The sequence below is a fragment of the Ambystoma mexicanum genome, chromosome 14, assembly GCF_040938575.1.
Source record: "Ambystoma mexicanum isolate Mex_15411 chromosome 14, UKY_AmexF1_1, whole genome shotgun sequence".
Lineage (NCBI taxonomy): Eukaryota > Metazoa > Chordata > Amphibia > Caudata > Ambystomatidae > Ambystoma > Ambystoma mexicanum.
Window position 1 is genome coordinate 81,506,309 of NC_090940.1, and position 14,645 is coordinate 81,520,953.

The following is a 14,645-nucleotide window of genomic DNA, read 5'->3' on the forward strand; positions in this document are numbered from 1 at the left end:
TGCATATGTCTGCCTGCAGCCAATGGCGTTCAGGACTGAAGCCCTTGCATACGTCTGCCTGCAGCCAATGGCGTTCAGGACTGAAGCCCTTGCATACATCTGCCTGCAGCCAATGGCGTTCAGGACTGAAGCCCTTGCATACATCTGCCTGCAGCCAATGGCGTTCTGGACTGAATCCCTTGCATGTGCTTGCCTGAAGCGAATGTGATCAGGACTGAAGCCCTTGCATACGTCTGCCTGCAGCCGATGGCATTCAGAACTGAATCTCTTGCATACGTCTGCCTGCAGTCGATGGCGTTCAGGACTGAATCCCTTGCATAGCCTGCCTCCAGCCAATGATGTTTAGGACTGAATCCCTTGCATACATCTGTCTCCAGTCGATGGCGTTCAGGACTCAGGACTGAAGCCCTTGCATATGTCTGCCTAAAGCCAATGGTATTCAGGACTGAATCCCGTGCATACGCCCGCCTGCACCAATGGCTTTCAGGACTGAATCCCTTACATACGCCCGCCTACAGCCAATGGCGTTCAGGACTGAATCCCTTGCAAACACCTGCCTGCAGCCAATGGCTTTCAGCACTGAATTCCTTGCATACGCCTGCCTGCAGCCAATGGCATTCAGGACTGAATCTCTTGCATATGACTACCTGCAGGACTGAATCCCTTGCATACGCCTGCCTGTAGCCAATGCGTCCAGGACTGAATCCCTTGCAAACGCCTGCCTGCAGCCAATGGCATTCAGGACTGATTCCCTGTCTGTAACCAATGGCGTTCAGGACTGAATCCCTTGCATAGTCTGCCTGCTGCCAATGACATTCAGGAATGAAGCCCTGCATACGTCTGCCTGCAGCTGGTGGCGTTCAGGACTGAAGCCCTTGCCTATGTCTGCCTGCAGCCAATTGATTTCAGGACTGAAGCCCTTGCATACGTCTGCCTGCAGCTGATGGCGTTTTGGACTGAATCCCTTGCATACGTCCGTCTGCAGCCGATGGCGTTCAGGACTGAAGACCTTGCATACGTCTGCCTGCAGCTGATGGCGTTCAGGACTGAATCCCTTGCATACGTCTGCCTGCAGCCAATGATGTTTAGGACTGAATCCCTTGCATACGTCTGTCTCCAGTCGATGGCGTTCAGGACTCAGGACTGAAGCCCTTGCATATGTCTGCCTGCAGCCGATGGCGTTCAGGACTGAAGCCCTTGCATACGTCTGCCTGCAGCTGATGGCGTTCAGGACTGAATCACTTGCATAGTGTGCCTGCAGCCAATGATGTTTAGGACTGAATCCCTTGCATACGTCTGTCTCCAGTCGATGGCGTTCAGGACTCAGGACTGAAGCCCTTGCATATGTCTGCCTGCAGCCGATGGCATTCAGGACTGAAGCCCTTGCGTACGCCTGCCTGCAGCCAATGCGTTCAGGACTGAATCCCTTGCAAACGCCTGCCAGCAGCCTATGGCGTTCAGGATTGATTCCCTGCCTGCAACCAATGGCGTTCAGGACTGAATCCCTTGCATAGTCTGCCTGCAGCCAATGGCATTCAGGACTGATTCCCTGTCTGTAACCAATGGCGTTCAGGACTGAATCCCTTGCATAGTCTGCCTGCAGCCAATGACATTCAGGAATGAATCCCTTGCATACGTCTGCCTGCAGCTGGTGGCGTTCAGGACTGAAGCCCTTGCCTATGTCTGCCTGCAGCCAATGTCGTTCAGGGATGAAGCCAATGACGTTCAGGACGGAAGCCCTTGCATACGTCTGCCTGGAGCCGATGGCGTTCAGGACTGAAGCCCTTGCATATGTCCGCCTGCACCAATGGCTTTCAGGACTGAATCCCTTGCATACGCGCGCCTGCAGCCAATGGCTTTCAGCACTGAATCCCTTGCATACGCCTGCTTGAAACCAATGGCATTCAGGACTGAATTTCTTGCATATGCCTGCCTGCAGGACTGAATCCCTTGCATACGCCTGCCTGCAGCCAATGGCGTTCAGGACTGAATCCCTTGCATACATATGCCTGCAGCCAATGGCGTTCAGGACTGAATCCCTTGCATACGCCCGCCTGCACCAATGGCGTTCAGGACTGAAGCCCTTGCATATGTCTGCCTGCAGCCAATGGCGTTCAGGACTGAAGCCCTTGCATACGTCTGCCTGCAGCCAATGGCGTTCAGGACTGAAGCCCTTGCATACATCTGCCTGCAGCCAATGGCGTTCAGGACTGAAGCCCTTGCATACATATACATCTGCCTGCAGCCAATGGCGTTCTGGACTGAATCCCTTGCATGTGCTTGCCTGAAGCCAATGTGATCAGGACTGAAGCCCTTGCATACGTCTGCCTGCAGCCGATGGCATTCAGAACGGAATCTCTTGCATACGTCTGCCTGCAGTCGATGGCATTCAGAACTGAATCCCTTGCATACGTCTGTCTCCAGTCGATGGCGTTCAGGACTCAGGACTGAAGCCCTTGCATATGTCTGCCTAAAGCCAATGGTATTCAGGACTGAATCCCTTGCATACGCCCGCCTGCACCAATGGCTTTCAGGACTGAATCCCTTGCATACGCCCGCCTACAGCCAATGGCGTTCAGGACTGAATCCCTTGCAAAAACCTGCCTGCAGCCAATGGCTTTCAGCACTGAATTCCTTGCATACGCCTGCCTGCAGCCAATGGCATTCAGGACTGAATCTCTTGCATATGACTGCCTGCAGGACTGAATCCCTTGCATACGCCTGCCTGCAGCCAATGGCGTTCAGGACTGAATCCCTTGCATACGCCTGCCTGTAGCCAATGCGTCCAGGACTGAATCCCTTGCAAACGCCTGCCTGCAGCCAATGGCATTCAGGACTGATTCCCTGTCTGTAACCAATGGCGTTCAGGACTGAATCCCTTGCATAGTCTGCCTGCAGCCAATGACATTCAGGAATGAAGCCCTTGCATACGTCTGCCTGCAGCTGGTGGCGTTCAGGACTGAAGCCCTTGCCTATGTCTGCCTGCAGCCAATGACGTTCAGGGATGAAGCCAATGACGTTCAGGACGGAAGCCCTTGCATACGTCTGCCTGGAGCCGATGGCGTTCAGGACTGAAGCCCTTGCATATGTCCGCCTGCACCAATGGCTTTCAGGACTGAATCCCTTTCATACGCGCGCCTGCAGCCAATGGCTTTCAGCACTGAATCCCTTGCATACGCCTGCTTGAAACCAATGGCATTCAGGACTGAATTTCTTGCATATGCCTGCCTGCAGGACTGAATCCCTTGCATACGCCTGCCTGCAGCCAATGGCGTTCAGGACTGAATCCCTTGCATACATATGCCTGCAGCCAATGGTGTTCAGGACTGAATCCCTTGCATACGCCCGCCTGCACCAATGGCTTTCAGGACTGAATCCCTTGCATACGCCCGCCTACAGCCAATGGCGTTCAGGACTAAATCCCTTGCAAACACCTGCCTGCAGCCAATGGCTTTCAACACTGAATCCCTTGCATACGCCTGCCTGCAGCCAATGGCATTCAGGACTGAATCTCTTGCATATGCCTGCCTGCAGGACTGAATCCCTTGCATACGCCTGCCTGCAGCCAATGGCGTCCAGGACTGAATCCCTTGCATACGCCTGCCTTCAGCCAATGGCATTCAGGACTGAATCTCTTGCATATGCCTGCCTGCAGGACTGAATCCCTTGCATACGCCTGCCTGCAGCCAATGGCGTTCAGGACTGAATCCCTTGCATACATATGCCTGCAGCCAATGGCGTTCAGGACTGAATCCCTTGCATACGCCTGCCGGCAGCCAATGGCATTCAGGACTGAATCCATGCCTACAGCCAATGGTGTTCAGAACTGAATCCCTTGCATACGTCTGCCTGTAGCCAATGGTGTTCAGGACTGAATCCCTTGCATACGCCTGCTTGCAGCCAATGCGTTCAGGACTGAACCCCTTGCAAATGCCTGCCTGCAGCCAATGGCGTTCAGGACTGATTCCCTGCCTGTAACCAATGGCGTTCAGGACTGAATCCCTTGCATAGTCTGCCTGCAGCCAATGACATTCAGGAATGAAGCCCTTGCATACGTCTGCCTGCAGCTGATGGCGTTGAGGACTGAAGCCCTTGCCTATGTCTGCTGCAGCTAATGGCGTTCAGGACTGAATCCCTTGCATACGTCTGCCTGCAGCCAATTGCTTTCAGGACTGAAGCCCTTGCATACGTCTGCCTGCAGCCAATGGCATTCAGGACTGAAGCCCTTGCATACGTCTGCCTGCAGCGAATGATGTTTAGGACTGAATCCCTTGCATACGTCTGCCAACAGCCTATGGCGTTCAGGACTGATTTCCTGCCTGCAACCAATGGCGTTCAGGACTGAATCCCTTGCATAGTCTGCCTGCAGCCAATGACGTTCAGGGATGAAGCCAATGACGTTCAGGACGGAAGCCCTTGCTTACGTCAGCCTGGAGCCGATGGCGTTCAGGACTGAAGCCCTTGCATATGTCTGCCTGCAGCCAATGGCGTTCAGGACTGAAGCCCTTGCATACGTCTGCCTGCAGCCAATGGCGTTCAGGACTGAAGCCCTTGCATACATCTGCCTGCAGCCAATGGCGTTCAGGACTGAAGCCCTTGCATACATATACATCTGCCTGCAGCCAATGGCGTTCTGGACTGAATCCCTTGCATGTGCTTGCCTGAAGCCAATGTAATCAGGGCTGAAGCCCTTGCATACGTCTGCCTGCAGCCGATGGCATTCAGAACTGAATCCCTTGCATACGTCTGTCTCCAGTCGATGGCGTTCAGGACTCAGGACTGAAGCCCTTGCATATGTCTGCCTAAAGCCAATGGTATTCAGGACTGAATCCCTTGCATACGCCCGCCTGCACCAATGGCTTTCAGGACTGAATCCCTTGCATACGCCCGCCTACAGCCAATGGCGTTCAGGACTGAATCCCTTGCAAACACCTGCCTGCAGCCAATGGCTTTCAGCACTGAATTCCTTGCATACGCCTGCCTGCAGCCAATGGCATTCAGGACTGAATCTCTTGCATATGACTGCCTGCAGGACTGAATCCCTTGCATACGCCTGCCTGCAGCAAATGGCGTTCAGGACTGAATCCCTTGCATACGCCTGCCTGTAGCCAATGCGTCCAGGACTGAATCCCTTGCAAACGCCTGCCTGCAGCCAATGGCATTCAGGACTGATTCCCTGTCTGTAACCAATGGCGTTCAGGACTGAATCCCTTGCATAGTATGCCTGCAGCCAATGACATTCAGGAATGAAGCCCTTGCATACGTCTGCCTGCAGCTGATGGCGTTGAGGACTGAAGCCCTTGCCTATGTCTGCTGCAGCTAATGGCGTTCAGGACTGAATCCCTTGCATACGTCTGCCTGCAGCCAATTGCTTTCAGGACTGAAGCCCTTGCATACGTCTGCCTGCAGCCAATGGCATTCAGGACTGAAGCCCTTGCATACGTCTGCCTGCAGCGAATGATGTTTAGGACTGAATCCCTTGCATACGTCTGTCTGCAGTCGATGGCGTTCAGGACTCAGGACTGAAGCCCTTGCATATGTCTGCCTGCAGCCGATGGCATTCAGGACTGAAGCCCTTGCATACGCCTACCTGCAGCCAATGCGTTCAGGACTGAATCCCTTGCAAACGCCTGCCAACAGCCTATGGCGTTCAGGACTGATTTCCTGCCTGCAACCAATGGCGTTCAGGACTGAATCCCTTGCATAGTCTGCCTGCAGCCAATGACGTTCAGGGATGAAGCCAATGACGTTCAGGACGGAAGCCCTTGCTTACGTCAGCCTGGAGCCGATGGCGTTCAGGACTGAAGCCCTTGCATATGTCTGCCTGCAGCCAATGGCGTTCAGGACTGAAGCCCTTGCATACGTCTGCCTGCAGCCAATGGCGTTCAGGACTGAAGCCCTTGCATACATCTGCCTGCAGCCAATGGCGTTCAGGACTGAAGCCCTTGCATAGTATGCCTGCAGCCAATGACATTCAGGAATGAAGCCCTTGCATACGTCTGCCTGCAGCTGGTGGCGTTCAGGACTGAAGCCCTTGCCTATGTCTGCCTGCAGCCAATGGTGTTCAGGACTGAATCCCTTGCATACGTCTGCCTGCAGCCAATTGATTTCAGGACTGAAGCCCTTGCCTACGTCTGCCTGCAGCTGATGGCGTTTTGGACTGAATCCCTTGCATACGTCCGTCTGCAGCCGATGGCGTTCAGGACTGAAGCCCTTGCATACGTCTGCCTGCAGCTGATGGTGTTCAGGACTGAATCCCTTGCATAGTGTGCCTGCAGCCAATGATGTTTAGGACTGAATCCCTTGCATACGTCTGTCTCCAGTCGATGGCGTTCAGGACTCAGGACTGAAGCCCTTGCATATGTCTGCCTGCAGCCGATGGCATTCAGGACTGAAGCCCTTGCGTACGCCTGCCTGCAGCCAATGCGTTCAGGACTGAATCCCTTGCAAACGCCTGCCAGCAGCCAATGGCGTTCAGGACTGATTCCCTGCCTGCAACCAATGGCGTTCAGGACTGAATCCCTTGCATAGTCTGCCTGCAGCCAATGACGTTCAGGGATGAAGCCAATGACGTTCAGGACTGAAGCCCTTGCATACGTCTGCCTGGAGCCGATGGCGTTCAAGACTGAAGCCCTTGCATACGTCTGCCTGCAGCCAATGGCGTTCAGGACTGAAGCCCTTGCATACATCTGCCTGCAGCCAATGGCATTCAGGACTGAGTCCCTTGCATACGCCTGCCTGCAGCAATCGCTTTCAGGACTGAATCCATTGCATACGCCCGCCTGCAACCAATGGCGTTCAGGACTGAATCCCTTGCAAACACCTGCCTCCAGCCAATGGTTTTCAGGACTGAATCCCTTGCATACGTCCGTCTGCAGCCGGAAGTGTTCAGGACTGAAGCCCTTGCATACGTCTGCCTGCAGCTGATGGTGTACAGGACTGAATCCCTTGCATAGTTTGCCTGCAGCCAATGATGTTTAGGACTGAATCCCTTGCATACGTCTGTCTTCAGTCGATGGCGTTCAGGACTCAGGACTGAAGCCCTTGCATATGTCTGCCTGCAGCCGATGGCATTGAGGACGGAAGCCCTTGCGTACGCCTGCCTGCAGCCAATGCGTTCAGGACTGAATCCCTTGCAAACGCCTGCAGCAGCCAATGGCGTTCAGAACTGATTCCCGGCCTGCAACCAATGGCGTTCAGGACTGAATCCCTTGCATAGTCTGCCTGCAGCCAATGACGTTCAGGGATGAAGCCAATGACGTTCAGGACTGAAGCCCTTGCATACGTCTGCCTGGAGCCGATGGCGTTCAAGACTGAAGCCCTTGCATACGTCTGCCTGCAGCCAATGGCGTTCAGGACTGAAGCCCTTGCATACATCTGCCTGCAGCCAATGGCATTCAGGACTGAGTCCCTTGCATACGGCTGCCTGCAACCAATGGCGTTCAGGACTGAATCCCTTGCAAACACCTGCCTGCAGCCAATGGTTTTCAGGACTGAATCCCTTGCATACGCCTGCCTGCAGCCAATGGCATTCAGGACTGAATCTCTTGCATATGCCTGCCTGCAGGACTGAATCCCTTGCATACGCCTGCCTGCAGCCAATGGCGTTCAGAACTGAATCCCTTGCATACATCTGCCTGCAGCCAATGGCATTCAGGACTAAATCCCTTGCATACGCCTGCCTGCAGCCAACGGCATTCAGGACTGAATCCATGCCTACAGCCAATGGCGTTCAGGACTGAATCCCTTGCATGTGCTTGCCTGAAGCCAATGTGATCAGGACTAAAGCCCTTGCATACGTCTGCCTGCAGCCAATGGTGTTCAGGAATGAATCCCTTTGAATACGCCTGCCTGCAGCCAATTGCATTCAGGACTGAATCCCTTGCATACGCCTGCCTGCAGCAATCGCTTTCAGAACTGAATCCATTGCATAAGCCGGCCTGGAACCAATGGCATTCAGGACTGAATCCCTTGCAAACACCTGCCTGCAGCCAATGCGTTCAGGACTGAATCCCTTGCAAACGCCTGCCAGCAGCCTATGGCGTTCAGGATTGATTCCCTGCCTGCAACCAATGGCGTTCAGGACTGAATCCCTTGCATAGTCTGCCTGCAGCCAATGGCATTCAGGACTGATTCCCTGTCTGTAACCAATGGCGTTCAGGACTGAATCCCTTGCATAGTCTGCCTGCAGCCAATGACATTCAGGAATGAATCCCTTGCATACGTCTGCCTGCAGCTGGTGGCGTTCAGGACTGAAGCCCTTGCCTATGTCTGCCTGCAGCCAATGACGTTCAGGGATGAAGCCAATGACGTTCAGGACGGAAGCCCTTGCATACGTCTGCCTGGAGCCGATGGCGTTCAGGACTGAAGCCCTTGCATATGTCCGCCTGCACCAATGGCTTTCAGGACTGAATCCCTTGCATACGCGCGCCTGCAGCCAATGGCTTTCAGCACTGAATCCCTTGCATACGCCTGCTTGAAACCAATGGCATTCAGGACTGAATTTCTTGCATATGCCTGCCTGCAGGACTGAATCCCTTGCATACGCCTGCCTGCAGCCAATGGCGTTCAGGACTGAATCCCTTGCATACATATGCCTGCAGCCAATGGCGTTCAGGACTGAATCCCTTGCATACGCCCGCCTGCACCAATGGCGTTCAGGACTGAAGCCCTTGCATATGTCTGCCTGCAGCCAATGGCGTTCAGGACTGAAGCCCTTGCATACGTCTGCCTGCAGCCAATGGCGTTCAGGACTGAAGCCCTTGCATACATCTGCCTGCAGCCAATGGCGTTCAGGACTGAAGCCCTTGCATACATATACATCTGCCTGCAGCCAATGGCGTTCTGGACTGAATCCCTTGCATGTGCTTGCCTGAAGCCAATGTGATCAGGACTGAAGCCCTTGCATACGTCTGCCTGCAGCCGATGGCATTCAGAACGGAATCTCTTGCATACGTCTGCCTGCAGTCGATGGCATTCAGAACTGAATCCCTTGCATACGTCTGTCTCCAGTCGATGGCGTTCAGGACTCAGGACTGAAGCCCTTGCATATGTCTGCCTAAAGCCAATGGTATTCAGGACTGAATCCCTTGCATACGCCCGCCTGCACCAATGGCTTTCAGGACTGAATCCCTTGCATACGCCCGCCTACAGCCAATGGCGTTCAGGACTGAATCCCTTGCAAAAACCTGCCTGCAGCCAATGGCTTTCAGCACTGAATTCCTTGCATACGCCTGCCTGCAGCCAATGGCATTCAGGACTGAATCTCTTGCATATGACTGCCTGCAGGACTGAATCCCTTGCATACGCCTGCCTGCAGCCAATGGCGTTCAGGACTGAATCCCTTGCATACGCCTGCCTGTAGCCAATGCGTCCAGGACTGAATCCCTTGCAAACGCCTGCCTGCAGCCAATGGCATTCAGGACTGATTCCCTGTCTGTAACCAATGGCGTTCAGGACTGAATCCCTTGCATAGTCTGCCTGCAGCCAATGACATTCAGGAATGAAGCCCTTGCATACGTCTGCCTGCAGCTGGTGGCGTTCAGGACTGAAGCCCTTGCCTATGTCTGCCTGCAGCCAATGACGTTCAGGGATGAAGCCAATGACGTTCAGGACGGAAGCCCTTGCATACGTCTGCCTGGAGCCGATGGCGTTCAGGACTGAAGCCCTTGCATATGTCCGCCTGCACCAATGGCTTTCAGGACTGAATCCCTTTCATACGCGCGCCTGCAGCCAATGGCTTTCAGCACTGAATCCCTTGCATACGCCTGCTTGAAACCAATGGCATTCAGGACTGAATTTCTTGCATATGCCTGCCTGCAGGACTGAATCCCTTGCATACGCCTGCCTGCAGCCAATGGCGTTCAGGACTGAATCCCTTGCATACATATGCCTGCAGCCAATGGTGTTCAGGACTGAATCCCTTGCATACGCCCGCCTGCACCAATGGCTTTCAGGACTGAATCCCTTGCATACGCCCGCCTACAGCCAATGGCGTTCAGGACTAAATCCCTTGCAAACACCTGCCTGCAGCCAATGGCTTTCAACACTGAATCCCTTGCATACGCCTGCCTGCAGCCAATGGCATTCAGGACTGAATCTCTTGCATATGCCTGCCTGCAGGACTGAATCCCTTGCATACGCCTGCCTGCAGCCAATGGCGTCCAGGACTGAATCCCTTGCATACGCCTGCCTTCAGCCAATGGCATTCAGGACTGAATCTCTTGCATATGCCTGCCTGCAGGACTGAATCCCTTGCATACGCCTGCCTGCAGCCAATGGCGTTCAGGACTGAATCCCTTGCATACATATGCCTGCAGCCAATGGCGTTCAGGACTGAATCCCTTGCATACGCCTGCCGGCAGCCAATGGCATTCAGGACTGAATCCATGCCTACAGCCAATGGTGTTCAGAACTGAATCCCTTGCATACGTCTGCCTGTAGCCAATGGTGTTCAGGACTGAATCCCTTGCATACGCCTGCTTGCAGCCAATGCGTTCAGGACTGAACCCCTTGCAAATGCCTGCCTGCAGCCAATGGCGTTCAGGACTGATTCCCTGCCTGTAACCAATGGCGTTCAGGACTGAATCCCTTGCATAGTCTGCCTGCAGCCAATGACATTCAGGAATGAAGCCCTTGCATACGTCTGCCTGCAGCTGATGGCGTTGAGGACTGAAGCCCTTGCCTATGTCTGCTGCAGCTAATGGCGTTCAGGACTGAATCCCTTGCATACGTCTGCCTGCAGCCAATTGCTTTCAGGACTGAAGCCCTTGCATACGTCTGCCTGCAGCCAATGGCATTCAGGACTGAAGCCCTTGCATACGTCTGCCTGCAGCGAATGATGTTTAGGACTGAATCCCTTGCATACGTCTGCCAACAGCCTATGGCGTTCAGGACTGATTTCCTGCCTGCAACCAATGGCGTTCAGGACTGAATCCCTTGCATAGTCTGCCTGCAGCCAATGACGTTCAGGGATGAAGCCAATGACGTTCAGGACGGAAGCCCTTGCTTACGTCAGCCTGGAGCCGATGGCGTTCAGGACTGAAGCCCTTGCATATGTCTGCCTGCAGCCAATGGCGTTCAGGACTGAAGCCCTTGCATACGTCTGCCTGCAGCCAATGGCGTTCAGGACTGAAGCCCTTGCATACATCTGCCTGCAGCCAATGGCGTTCAGGACTGAAGCCCTTGCATACATATACATCTGCCTGCAGCCAATGGCGTTCTGGACTGAATCCCTTGCATGTGCTTGCCTGAAGCCAATGTAATCAGGGCTGAAGCCCTTGCATACGTCTGCCTGCAGCCGATGGCATTCAGAACTGAATCCCTTGCATACGTCTGTCTCCAGTCGATGGCGTTCAGGACTCAGGACTGAAGCCCTTGCATATGTCTGCCTAAAGCCAATGGTATTCAGGACTGAATCCCTTGCATACGCCCGCCTGCACCAATGGCTTTCAGGACTGAATCCCTTGCATACGCCCGCCTACAGCCAATGGCGTTCAGGACTGAATCCCTTGCAAACACCTGCCTGCAGCCAATGGCTTTCAGCACTGAATTCCTTGCATACGCCTGCCTGCAGCCAATGGCATTCAGGACTGAATCTCTTGCATATGACTGCCTGCAGGACTGAATCCCTTGCATACGCCTGCCTGCAGCAAATGGCGTTCAGGACTGAATCCCTTGCATACGCCTGCCTGTAGCCAATGCGTCCAGGACTGAATCCCTTGCAAACGCCTGCCTGCAGCCAATGGCATTCAGGACTGATTCCCTGTCTGTAACCAATGGCGTTCAGGACTGAATCCCTTGCATAGTATGCCTGCAGCCAATGACATTCAGGAATGAAGCCCTTGCATACGTCTGCCTGCAGCTGATGGCGTTGAGGACTGAAGCCCTTGCCTATGTCTGCTGCAGCTAATGGCGTTCAGGACTGAATCCCTTGCATACGTCTGCCTGCAGCCAATTGCTTTCAGGACTGAAGCCCTTGCATACGTCTGCCTGCAGCCAATGGCATTCAGGACTGAAGCCCTTGCATACGTCTGCCTGCAGCGAATGATGTTTAGGACTGAATCCCTTGCATACGTCTGTCTGCAGTCGATGGCGTTCAGGACTCAGGACTGAAGCCCTTGCATATGTCTGCCTGCAGCCGATGGCATTCAGGACTGAAGCCCTTGCATACGCCTACCTGCAGCCAATGCGTTCAGGACTGAATCCCTTGCAAACGCCTGCCAACAGCCTATGGCGTTCAGGACTGATTTCCTGCCTGCAACCAATGGCGTTCAGGACTGAATCCCTTGCATAGTCTGCCTGCAGCCAATGACGTTCAGGGATGAAGCCAATGACGTTCAGGACGGAAGCCCTTGCTTACGTCAGCCTGGAGCCGATGGCGTTCAGGACTGAAGCCCTTGCATATGTCTGCCTGCAGCCAATGGCGTTCAGGACTGAAGCCCTTGCATACGTCTGCCTGCAGCCAATGGCGTTCAGGACTGAAGCCCTTGCATACATCTGCCTGCAGCCAATGGCGTTCAGGACTGAAGCCCTTGCATAGTATGCCTGCAGCCAATGACATTCAGGAATGAAGCCCTTGCATACGTCTGCCTGCAGCTGGTGGCGTTCAGGACTGAAGCCCTTGCCTATGTCTGCCTGCAGCCAATGGTGTTCAGGACTGAATCCCTTGCATACGTCTGCCTGCAGCCAATTGATTTCAGGACTGAAGCCCTTGCCTACGTCTGCCTGCAGCTGATGGCGTTTTGGACTGAATCCCTTGCATACGTCCGTCTGCAGCCGATGGCGTTCAGGACTGAAGCCCTTGCATACGTCTGCCTGCAGCTGATGGTGTTCAGGACTGAATCCCTTGCATAGTGTGCCTGCAGCCAATGATGTTTAGGACTGAATCCCTTGCATACGTCTGTCTCCAGTCGATGGCGTTCAGGACTCAGGACTGAAGCCCTTGCATATGTCTGCCTGCAGCCGATGGCATTCAGGACTGAAGCCCTTGCGTACGCCTGCCTGCAGCCAATGCGTTCAGGACTGAATCCCTTGCAAACGCCTGCCAGCAGCCAATGGCGTTCAGGACTGATTCCCTGCCTGCAACCAATGGCGTTCAGGACTGAATCCCTTGCATAGTCTGCCTGCAGCCAATGACGTTCAGGGATGAAGCCAATGACGTTCAGGACTGAAGCCCTTGCATACGTCTGCCTGGAGCCGATGGCGTTCAAGACTGAAGCCCTTGCATACGTCTGCCTGCAGCCAATGGCGTTCAGGACTGAAGCCCTTGCATACATCTGCCTGCAGCCAATGGCATTCAGGACTGAGTCCCTTGCATACGCCTGCCTGCAGCAATCGCTTTCAGGACTGAATCCATTGCATACGCCCGCCTGCAACCAATGGCGTTCAGGACTGAATCCCTTGCAAACACCTGCCTCCAGCCAATGGTTTTCAGGACTGAATCCCTTGCATACGTCCGTCTGCAGCCGGAAGTGTTCAGGACTGAAGCCCTTGCATACGTCTGCCTGCAGCTGATGGTGTACAGGACTGAATCCCTTGCATAGTTTGCCTGCAGCCAATGATGTTTAGGACTGAATCCCTTGCATACGTCTGTCTTCAGTCGATGGCGTTCAGGACTCAGGACTGAAGCCCTTGCATATGTCTGCCTGCAGCCGATGGCATTGAGGACGGAAGCCCTTGCGTACGCCTGCCTGCAGCCAATGCGTTCAGGACTGAATCCCTTGCAAACGCCTGCAGCAGCCAATGGCGTTCAGAACTGATTCCCGGCCTGCAACCAATGGCGTTCAGGACTGAATCCCTTGCATAGTCTGCCTGCAGCCAATGACGTTCAGGGATGAAGCCAATGACGTTCAGGACTGAAGCCCTTGCATACGTCTGCCTGGAGCCGATGGCGTTCAAGACTGAAGCCCTTGCATACGTCTGCCTGCAGCCAATGGCGTTCAGGACTGAAGCCCTTGCATACATCTGCCTGCAGCCAATGGCATTCAGGACTGAGTCCCTTGCATACGGCTGCCTGCAACCAATGGCGTTCAGGACTGAATCCCTTGCAAACACCTGCCTGCAGCCAATGGTTTTCAGGACTGAATCCCTTGCATACGCCTGCCTGCAGCCAATGGCATTCAGGACTGAATCTCTTGCATATGCCTGCCTGCAGGACTGAATCCCTTGCATACGCCTGCCTGCAGCCAATGGCGTTCAGAACTGAATCCCTTGCATACATCTGCCTGCAGCCAATGGCATTCAGGACTAAATCCCTTGCATACGCCTGCCTGCAGCCAACGGCATTCAGGACTGAATCCATGCCTACAGCCAATGGCGTTCAGGACTGAATCCCTTGCATGTGCTTGCCTGAAGCCAATGTGATCAGGACTAAAGCCCTTGCATACGTCTGCCTGCAGCCAATGGTGTTCAGGAATGAATCCCTTTGAATACGCCTGCCTGCAGCCAATTGCATTCAGGACTGAATCCCTTGCATACGCCTGCCTGCAGCAATCGCTTTCAGAACTGAATCCATTGCATAAACCGGCCTGGAACCAATGGCATTCAGGACTGAATCCCTTGCAAACACCTGCCTGCAGCCAATGGCTTTCAGGACTGAATCCCTTGCATACGCCTACCTGCAGCCAATGGCATTCAGGACTGAA